Source organism: Triticum dicoccoides, chromosome 3B (assembly GCF_002162155.2).
Source record: "Triticum dicoccoides isolate Atlit2015 ecotype Zavitan chromosome 3B, WEW_v2.0, whole genome shotgun sequence".
NCBI lineage: Eukaryota > Viridiplantae > Streptophyta > Magnoliopsida > Poales > Poaceae > Triticum > Triticum dicoccoides.
The window spans coordinates 17,632,776-17,641,956 of record NC_041385.1 but is presented as its reverse complement, the minus strand read 5'-3'; the positions used below and the strand labels follow the sequence as shown (position 1 = coordinate 17,641,956).

Below are 9,181 nucleotides of genomic sequence, written 5' to 3'. Positions count from 1 at the left end.
ACCGTCTCCCGTCGGAGTGAGTAACGACCACATACGGATCAACGCAGTGGCTCAGAAGAAAACCTGCAAAAAATGAGTATTTGTTGTTCTATTAAAGACCAAATCATTTCTATAATTCCAGATAGCCCATAATAAAGCACATACTCCTACACGAATGTGTCTCGCTGTTTGGGGCTCAATCCCATCCAACCACGTCCCAAATAATGTGTTAATATTATTCGGAGGAGTAATATTGAAGGCTATGTTCACTGATTGCCAAAGAATCTTTGCCAAAGGACACTCGAGAAAGAGGTATCTGATTGTTTCATCCCTGTCGCAAAAGCTACATCTAGAGGAACCAGTCCAGTTGCGTTTAATCAAGTTATCCTTAGTTAAAATGACTTGTTTGTGTACAAACCACATAAACACTTTAACTCTCAAGGGAACTTTGACATGCCAAACATGTTTCGAAGTAGGAACAACACTAGAATTAATAACATCCAGATACATGGATTTAACCGTAAATTCTCCATTCCTAGTAAGCTTCCAACACAACGGATCCGGATGTTGAGAGAGTTGAACTTCCATCAATCTTCCCACAAGATGGAGACAAACTTCCCAACGGTTACCGGCTAACACTCTCCTGAAGCTGATATTTAGAGGCGTGGACTGACATACTGACTCAGCGGTTGCATCTCTCCGTTGAACAATACTATAGAGAGAAGGATACTGAAGCGCGAGAGGTGAGTCCCCTAGCCAGCTATCCTCCCAGAATCTCGTAGAAGTACCGTTACCGACAACAACCTTGGTCTGTTTAAAAAAGACTGATTTAACTCTCATGAGTCCTTTCCAGACAGGCGAATCCATCGGCCTCACTGTCACCTGGGATAGAGTTTTGGATTGAAGGTACTTATTACGCAGAATCTGTGCCCATGTGGCCTCGGTCTCTCGAGAAAGCTTATACAACCATTTGCTAAGGAGACATTTGTTCTTCACCTCAAGATTTTCGATACCTAGACCCCCTTGGTCCTTCGGTCGGCAAATAATGTCCCATTTAGCTAGTCTATACTTCCTCTTCAGCTCATCACTTTGCCAGAAAAAACGGGATCGATAGAAATCAAGTCTTTTTCGAACTCCCACTGGAACCTCGAAAAAAGACAAGAGAAACACGGGCATACTTGTGAGAACCGAATTAATAAGAATTAGACGGCCTCCATACAACATCAGTTTGCCCTTCCAGCATCCCAATTTATTCTCAAACCGATCCTCAATGCACTTCCATTCGCTATTTGTTAGCTTACAATGATGAATGGGTATACCTAAATACGTGAAAGGTAAAGCCCCCATTTCACAACCGAACAATTGATTATACACCTCTTGTTCCTCATTGGCTCTTCCAAAACAGAACAATTCGCTCTTGTGAAATTAATTTTTAGTCCGATCAATTGTTCAAATAAGCATAACACCAGCTTCATGTTTCTCGCTTTCGCCAAGTCATGCTCCATAAAGATGATAGTATCTTCTGCGTACTGTAGGACAGATACACTTCCATCAATTAGATGAGGTACCAAACTACCTACTTGGCCAGCATCCTTAGCCCTCCCTATTAGAATCGTCAACATGTCAACTACAATGTTGAACAGAATAGGTGACATTGGATCTCCTTGTCTCAAGCCCTTAAGTGTTTGGAAATATCCACCTATATCATCATTCACTTTAATTCCAACACTTCCTTTTTGCGTGAAAGATTCTACCTGTTGTCTCCAGGCTTGATCAAAACCCTTCATCCTCAACGCTTATTGGAGGAATGGCCATTTGACTTTGTCGTACGCTTTTTCGAAATCCACTTTGAAAACTACCCCATCTAGTTTTTTCGTATGGATTTCATGGAGCGTTTCATGCAAGACCACCACCCCTTTAAGGATGTTTCTATCCGGCATGAAAGCAATTTGGGACGGCTGCACCACAGAATGCGCAATCTGTGTGAGTCTATTTGTCCCAACCTTGATGAAAATTTTGAAACTTAGATTCAGAAGATAGATGGGTCTGAACTGCTCAATTCGTACCGCCTCTGTTTTCTCAGTGAGCAAAGTAATGGTTCCAAAATTCAGGTGAAACACTTGAAGCTGACCAGCGAATAAATCCTGGAACATTGGGAGCAAATCCCCTTTGATGATATGCCAGCACCTTTTATAAAACTCTGCTGGAAATCTATCCGCCCCCGGTGCTTTATTATTCTTCATCTAAGAATTAGCTTCAAACAACTCTAATGATTCAGTTAAACCTCATTTCTTTTGCAGTAACTCCTATATCTCGAAGTGCATGCTTAACCTGCTCTCTAACCTCTAGGCATCTCCGTCTATTATTGCTAGCTGAATTGAGCTGGATCCAAAAACAGATCTTGCACGTTCTTAAAGCATGACCACGCTTGGCGATATATAACACAAAATATGTTAATAGATAAACATTGTATTAATGCATCACAATGAAAAATATACACCGAGCCTTTATATATGTTGATCGATAAATGATGCAGTCCACAATGATACCTCTCTTGTTGAACTCCTTTTTAATCGAGAAAATAAAGCAAAAAGGAGTACATAATTGTTGTAGAACAAAAATGTGAATGATTACAAGACCACCACCATCACCAAAAATCCTATATCCACGGACCCCTCTTTGAACTAACCCGCCCCCATTTGCAGCAAAGCTCCCACCATCAAACACTCTGTCTAGTGGAGTGGTGCTGAGAGCACATGGCAACTTGATTTGCAGCTACTGGAACTCTTCACACCCCTTGGCGCCGATCTCGGTGAAGGCTGCCACGAGGTTTGGCATCACGTTTGTGAGTGCAAGCCTTAACCCATTCGAGCATGGTTGCTTCCTAGTCGCTTCAGTGGCATGGGCATCGTCGACAACATTTCCCTGAAGCCACACATTGCATGTCCTAAGCAATAATTTTCCCTGGCGGCGGAAGTGTTCCTTGATGAATTCCTCAAATCCCCGAGGTGGCCGACGTAAAAGGTGTTGCATGGTCCGCGGGGTTAGTAGGTAAGCATTCTCATTGTAGGGCAGTGCATTGCGGTGGCCCTCCGGTTTGTCGGCCAGTGTCTCATAGCCGGCTTCGTTGTAGTATGGTTGGTCATTGAGGACGAGACCCTGGATGGAGACAACGACTTGGAGGAGGCTTGACGTTGTTGACGACCAGACCTCGGTGCCCTCGCCACCGAATGTGTTTAGCAGGCTGAGGCACACTGTACCAGACTCGTAGAGGTTGGGATTGAGGCGTAGGCCGTAGGAGTGGTAGTACACTTGTGGTGGAGCATCGGGGTACGACGGAGGTAGCTGCAGATCGAAGAAGAAGGGCCCGTGATCGTATGGCGTCCCGCTTGCTCCCACCATCACCATCCGAAGCAGATCCATGCGGTCCTCGAACGCTCGCACGTAGATGGTTTCTGCACATTAAAGTTGTCTATTCATTTCTAACCATGCATGGACCATGTATTTTCATGTGCACCAGCATACCTGGTAAGTCTTTCTCCAGAATTTTCTATTCCTTTTGCACCGTTTTGGCCCAACTCTTCCCTCGACTAGCGCCGTGCATTTCCTTGAAAAAGAGAAGATTGATTGAAGTTCTACATTTAGTAAAATTTGACTTATTATAACTTGCAATATGTTGTGTGGTCATGTAGATATTTTAAGCCAAAGGGATTCAATTTTATTTTGCGTAAAAAGCAAATTTCATTATTAAGCAGCAAAGAGATTCCAACGATGGGCAAACCATATTGTGCAAATAAACTTTATTTAGTCTAACCCTAATTACCTACCGTTCGTCATCATCATCTTCTAAAGAAATATAATTACCTGGTCCGTAGAGTCAAGGTAGTGGTGATCCAAAGGGCTGATCTGCAGTACATCGAAACATGGAAAGAAGAATGATTCGTCGCAGCAACAGGTAGCATCTGCATCTGCAGCCTTCGTCCTCTCCTTGTCATAACCGTGGCTGGTCACATCTGCATCGCTAATTACCATTGCAGCACCACCGATGCTATCATCATTCGTGGGCACTGGCAACTCTGAGCTTGGTAACGACGCCGACGAGGGCTGCCAGTTCATCAGGTATCCTTTACCTCGAGCCACCATGTTGCCGGTCAATTGGAGCAAAGACCGGAATGAAAACCCTAAAAGGCTTGTACTCGATACTGCCGGGTTGACGCCTTCGACATCGTTGTCTTGATCCTGAAGATCAATGTCCTAAAATCAGATAACATGTACTTATAGCCACATCAGTTGAGCTGAATCTATCCATGTAATTATTTATCACAGTATAAGTAGTACTTTTGGGGCCGTCACGAGAATCCGAAGTAGTCCCCATACCTCTTTTTTTCTTTTACAACAAAGTCCTCATACTTCATTGTTTGTCAAAGTGGATAACTTTAAAAAGATTAGATATATACCGTGCTGGCTGCAGCTGGTTCTTCAGGTGCATCATCGATGCCATCGTCCTCTAGCAAGTCGCCATTGATGCCATCGTCCTCTACCCAGTCGTCCATTTCATTCCATAGCTCCATGCAGTGCTCGTCCTTGACGACAGCGATCTCATGGGGCAATACCTACAGCACGCCCAAACAAATCAAGAATGGCTAATGAGTTGAGTAGAGAATTGTAACATACGCAGTAGTTGTAGATGAAAGGAAAGGTATTAGAAACTATCCACGTACCGTTGACATGCTACCATCACCCCATTTGACTTGGACGTGCCCATTAGGAAGTTCAATACCCGCCCCACCCATGAAAGATCAGCGGGAATAGCATTTATCTTCTTGTTTCCCTATAACAGTGGTGTGCTTTCACCGTCATCTGTTGATCCTGGAGGTAGGAGACGAATGACAATATCACCGTAGTAAGCAGAGTGGTTAGAGTCCACTTTTAGGTCGTAAGCACTGACGGTATCGTGGCACCCGACCTCCCTAGCCTCATTAGGGTGCCTTGGCGTCTTTAACCATGACACACAAACCGTCTGGTCGTATTGCAGGCTCTTGATGATGCTCACAAGCTTCGTTGGTCCAATGCCAGCAGCAGCAATGTCGTTGTTGAAACTAGTAGTTGTTGTGCCACCAACATGGTCTCCTGTAGCGTCAACGACATCATTGTTAAGAATGACGTCGGCGACAACATGTTGCCCTGGGAAGAACTCTTGCTCATTCACAATCCCAAAGGGAACAAGGGTTGCTGAAGGTCTGCCATGCTGCCGTGTGCCGTCCTGCCACAACACATCGACGGCGGTGCAGGTGTTGGCGACGACCATTGGAAACTCCACTTCCACATGTCTCATGACTTGTGGGCGTTGCGCCCGTCTATGGCCCTCAAAGACGACCTTCCGTAGCTGCTTCCGATAAAACCTCGCATAATTCTGCTTCGTAGGTGGTACCACCTGAGAGGTTGAAGCAGCTTCACACTCATCTTGATTGTCTTGTGAGCATGCATTGTATTCCTCCCCCTCCCACTCCTCCTCCTCCTCCTTCCCATCATCATCATCATCGTTATTGTTTGTGTTTTGATCAGGAGCACATGCTGCATGCCCTTTGGCGGAACTAGTTTCAGGAAAAAAACAGCGGTCAGCAAGCCCCCAACAGCAATTGGACGCGGCACAGAAGAACGTAAGATCGTTCGGGTTTTGGTAGGCTGGAGGAGCGGATGCCTCCACTAGCCCCTTGTCGGTGCCATAATGCTTAGGCCCTTCCCAGTGCTCCAAGGTGTATAGGTGCTAAGGACGTCACATTGGCAAAAAAAAATGATGTGGCAAAGCAATTAAAGAGGAGAGAGAGCATTATGGTGACCCTAGAAAGAAACGGTGCTAAGCACGTGAACCTATGTAAAAAGACTACCAACCAATACATGAGGGAGTTTAATTATTAAACAATTCCATGAGGGAAGCTTAGCTACCAAAGCTAAGCACCTATGCATTGTGAAGACTAGTTGCTAAGAGGGTGCTTGAATCCAAAGGACTATTTTTAGTCAGACTAAAAATAGTCTCTTTTAGAGGCTAAAGTTCCAAGCACCCCTGACTAAAGAGAGGCTAGGACTAGTCTTGAGACTAAATTTTTTTAGTCATATCTATACCTACTAATAATATAATAATAATAATAATAATAATAATAATAATAATAATAATAATAATAATAATAATAAAGCAGATATTGCTTCTGCCCGTACGTCACAAAAATCGCCCCCCGAAGTTGCTAGAAATTACCCGCTATGCCACCCGTAAGTGAAGAAAACGATTCGATTTCTCTTTTCAAAGTCGCCGTCGTTTCCAGAGTTTGTAGACCAGGGTTCGAACCCCAGCTTCTACCAATATTTTCCTCCACCTTTTTCTCATGACTTATTCCCACCTACTTTAGGCCTACATGGGCCAGCCAGCGGACTTAATGCCCTGTTTTTTTTTTCTTTTTTCTGGTCTTCTCTTTTCTCACTTCTGTTTTTGTTTTCTCCTTCTTTAAATCAATTTGAGATTTTCAAGTATTAAAAAGTTGCGAGTTTGAAAAAGCTGTTTGAGAAATTATAAAATGTGTGTGAATTCAAAAAAGTTCAGGAAATCATAAAATTTTCGTGGTTTCAAAAAATGTTACTAATTTTACAAAAATATTTGCAAATTATAAAAATAATTTGGAAAGAAATGTCGTTAAATAAAATCAAGTTCATGATCTTGATAAAATGATCGTGTATTCAAAACATATTTGTGAATCTGAGTCATCATGAAATCAAAAACTATTCATGCATTTCAATAAATGTTTGTCTAAAAAACAAATGTTTGTGAATTTAAAAAAATGTCTAAATTTAAAAATAATGTTTGTCGATTCAAAAAACTCTTCCTATTCAGATGTATTTTATATCTAGGATTTGATTAATTTTGGAAATTCTTTATATGTCTTGGGGTTGGCGAGTAGTCCATGGTCGATGAGATTTGTTTTCAAAGTTCAAAACATTCCCTTGCGCGAGACAATGACAAGTGTGTCGTACAGTGACAAGCCCATTTTTTACCACGTTGAATGAATTGCGATCACGTGGATATTGCATCCATCATCAACGAGAGTGAGAAGAAAGATAATTGGCAACATGGTGAGCCATCGTGTTAAAATAGAGGACATTCATATGTCGGATATTGACCAACGTATAATTTTACCATCAAACATCACCAGAGGACTGAGAAGGAAAACGAGGCTTCCTCAGTCAGGTTCTATTGGCCGTTGTAGCATTAGCATGATGAAGATTCTGGAACAGTGCATGACATGTCCAAGCCCAAGGTCTTCCCTTAGTGTGAAGCACCTGAGCTGGCGTCGAGCAATATCCCTTGAATATTATTTCATTGTGTTCTTTCTAGGTGTGCAACCATATCAGCTGCACCAAAGAGCTCCATGCACGGGGCACGGCGGTACTACTTCCCACAAAACCTATTATAAACAGTGTGCTAGCTACCAGGAATGTGCAGATTCATGAAAGAGCTTTGTGCAAAAAATTAGGAGAAAGAGAAACATAAGAGACATTTCAGCAAGTTTACTTATGGAGGCAAAAAATAATTCTACTTATCACTGTAATACGAGTTGTAATAAACGAGAAAAGACGTGTGATATTATCTTTTTTCTCCCGTTGCAACGCACGGGTATTTGTGCTAGTAGGAAACCTACTAAAATATGTATTAGCCCTTTCTCTCCTCATTTAATTCCTCTCCTTTAACACATGCGAGTTCTGAATTGGAGGGTTTGGAGGATAATAAATGCTCAATAACTTAATTTTAGTCTCTTTAGTATTTGGATCGGAGCATGGGTGAGGCTAGCAAGTTTTAGTCCCAATATTTTTAGTCATAAGACTAAAACGTATCCAAGCACCTTCTAAGATTTTAAGTCCCAGTACAAATTTTTTTCCGTATATATGCTAGGAAAAAGGCAATAGATGTATATTTTATACTACTATATATATGCCACGTACGGATTGGATTAGAAGTCCTATACTACTCGGACAAGTACACCACGGCCTGCTTAATTAATGGAAAACTCTTCCTTCTGCCCGACTGAATTTCTGGGAGAAATGAACCGTCTCGCACGATCGCCACGCGTCCCGATGTGGACCCAGGCACCGCTACCTCCTCTGCCTTATCTCAACCCCGCAGCCTCCTCTACCTCTCAGCACCTCACGGAAGCATTTCTCCCCCCACACGCGTCGACCACTTGCCGACATGTCTTCTGCCTCCCACTCCGCTGCAAGCCGGCAAGGAAGAAGACATGGCAGACGCTGATGCTCCACGGGCGGCCATGGCAGACGCTGCAAGGGCGGCCAGGAGGATGCGTGAAGCCGGCGAGACGGCGCCGCTGCATTCCAACACCACCGGTTCTGTCAGTGAAGGCTGTTTTTGGCGGGGGCGTCCGGTGATGCTTTCTACAACTCCACCATTGCTGCAAGGGGGTCGTGGGGTTGCTAGTGTCTGCTTGTCGGGCGCGCGCCGGGCATCTTCTACAACTCCGGCAGCCGAGTCCGCTGATGTTGGGTTGCAACAATTGGCGTTGTCATCGGAGGCTGTTGTGGAGGGTTCATCAGGTCAACGGCTTGCCGGAGGGATGCTGCAATGTCATGCGCGGCCGCGGATCTCGCCGGGGTGACGGAGCTGCAATGCAACACAAGATGTGCCGCGACCCACGGATCTCGTCAGCGACAGAAGCTGTAATGCAACGGACATGGTTATGCACGTCGGCGGCGGAGCTGCAATGCAACCGGGGAGGTGCTGGGACACGCGGACCTCGCCGGCGGCAGAAGCTGTAATGCAACGGACGTGGTGCTGCACGTCGGTGGCGGAGCTACAATGCAACTGGGGAGGTGTTGAATCTCGCCGGCGGGGTGGAGCTGCAATGCAATGCGTGGGTGCCATGACCTGCTGACCTCGCACGGCGGCAGAAGCTGCAGTGCAACGAGACGGTAGGACGGCCGTTGGCGACGAGCAACGGAGGAGGAGCTGCGCTGCAGAGATAAGGTTCAGTTTTTGCAGCCGCGTCTGTTCCTCTCCACGTCTACTGGCGCAAATCGGGTGGCTGTGCAACGCCTCATCCAACGGCTCGCGAGGCGGTTTATATTTGCCTCGCGTCAACCGGATGACGCGTAGCAGTGGCCTTAATTAATTCTAAGAAGATTGATCGCACACGACGGAAGC

The 9,181-nt window shown here is 44.7% G+C and overlaps 1 pseudogene; it reads right to left on the bottom strand.

The window, feature by feature from the left end:
* Positions 1 to 2,754: 2,754 nt before the first annotated feature.
* LOC119279103 lies at positions 2,755 to 8,902 on the bottom strand (annotated as a pseudogene).
* Between the last annotated feature and the right edge of the window lie 279 nt (positions 8,903 to 9,181).